Genomic DNA, 1,721 nt, shown 5'->3' on the forward strand with positions numbered 1-1,721 from the left:
GAACAGCCTCCCAGAAACACACACTTGACGGCATTGCGAGCTGCAACGCCGTCGGAAAGTTGCTCCGAATATTCTGCAGTGCTCAGCTGTGGTACTGCACAAGGTCATTTTATTTACTTATTTATTTATTTATTTATTTATTTATTTTAGATCCTGTTTTTCGCAGCAGGATTTACAATTAGCCTGATTTGCATACATAAACATCTTCAGCTTATTCACGCCGCTCGCAGCCAAAATGAGTAATAATTTCCCCTCGAGCCACCCAAAGGCCTCACCCGTACAGTCGGGCCACCCTGTTTCAAAAGCATATGGAGTTTCTGTTGGTTTTTTTCCCCTTTTTGTTGGAACAGGAAAGTGCTGAGAAGTCACTACAAGCTGAAACCATCGCCCAGACTTTCCATCAGCCAACCCACCCGGGAATCCATCAGTTAGATGCACTCATTGTCACTAATTTTTGTTAGATCTTAAAGCATACCATTTATCAGATTCATAGAACCATAGGATCACAGAAGATTTGGGTTGGACTTCCACTAGACCAGGTCACTCCAAGCCCCATCCAGCCTGGCCTTGAACACTTCTAGGGATGGGGCATCCACAGCTTCTCTGGGCAACCTGTGCCAGGGCCTCACCACTCTCACAGTAAAGAACTTCTTTCTAATATCTAATCTAAACATCCCCTCTTTCAGTTTTAAGCCAGTACCCCTAGTCCTACCACTCCAAGCCCTGGTAAAATGTCCCTCTCCAGCTCTATTGTAGGCTCTCTTCAGAACACGGAAGAGAATTCACCCATACCCTCACCGTGTTCACACCTGGCTCCAAAAGTTGCTTATGCCATCTCTTGATGAAAGGATAAATGTCCCTTGAAAACAGAGCGATTAACCAAGATGCCTTGATGATTAATCACTCAGGTTATCCCTCTCTCTCCTTCCTGTCACCACCTCAATACCATCCTCACTTGTTGCGTCTTGTTGGCTCTCACCAACGTGCCCCAGCCCCGAAAACCCAAACCAGCTGGGTGTGCGTATTTTAAATGTTACAGATTTCTCTTCCATTTCCAATTTGTACGGGCATCCACTCGGCAGGCCGCTCTGACAACACCAGACTCACGTACAGCGACTCGATCCCAGTGGCAGCTCAGATTGTAAAAGAAAATTGGCGATCCAACTGGGAGAAGGGTCAGGGCTGGGTCAGACCCGCTCTGATGACCGCGGGCACGGGGGTGTTTAGGACCTTATGGCAAGAAATGGGGACAGCGCGGGGCAGGACGACCCCGTGGGTCCCCTCGGTCCCCTCCGCACCCACCGCCGCGATCGCCCGCTCGCGGCCCCTCCGGACCCCACGCGGGCTCCGCGCCCGCCCTGCCCCCCGCGCGGTTCCGTTCCGGCGGGCGGTACCTTCCCCATCCGGGGTTCAGCCCCGCTCCCTTCCTTGTTATTCCCGTGCGGCGAGGCGGCGGCTTCTCGGGGAGCGGCTGCCCCGGGGCCGCTGCCGCCCGCCGCCCGGGCACAGTGCACGCGCCCGAGGAGGCGGGCGGCCGGAGGCGGCGGTCTGAGCGCTGCGGGTCTCGCTGCCCGGCGGCGGCGGGCTCGGGCCGGCCGGGCGGCGACGGCTCGCGGCTCTGAGGCTGAGTGAGAGAGAGAGTGAAGGCGGGGTCGGTGCGGGGCCGAAGGGGCTCCGGCAGGCGCAGGGGGCAGCATCGACCCAACGGGCTCGGCGCTGCC

The 1,721-nt window shown here is 56.0% G+C and overlaps 1 protein-coding gene across 1 annotated transcript in view; it reads right to left on the reverse strand.

Annotated features, from left to right (window-relative positions):
- The window catches only part of ZMAT3 (zinc finger matrin-type 3), a 15,678-nt gene extending 14,391 nt beyond the window's left edge, over positions 1-1,287 (reverse strand). Inside the window, exon 1 of the mRNA XM_018074997.3 lies at positions 1,112-1,287. The gene's annotated coding sequence lies outside the window, so the exon portion shown is untranslated. The remainder of the gene's footprint in view (positions 1-1,111) is intronic.
- Positions 1,288-1,721: the final 434 nt, after the last annotated feature.

Source organism: Manacus vitellinus, unplaced genomic scaffold, assembly GCF_001715985.3.
Source record: "Manacus vitellinus isolate BGI_N305 unplaced genomic scaffold, ASM171598v3 scaffold_29_pilon, whole genome shotgun sequence".
Classification (NCBI taxonomy): domain Eukaryota; kingdom Metazoa; phylum Chordata; class Aves; order Passeriformes; family Pipridae; genus Manacus; species Manacus vitellinus.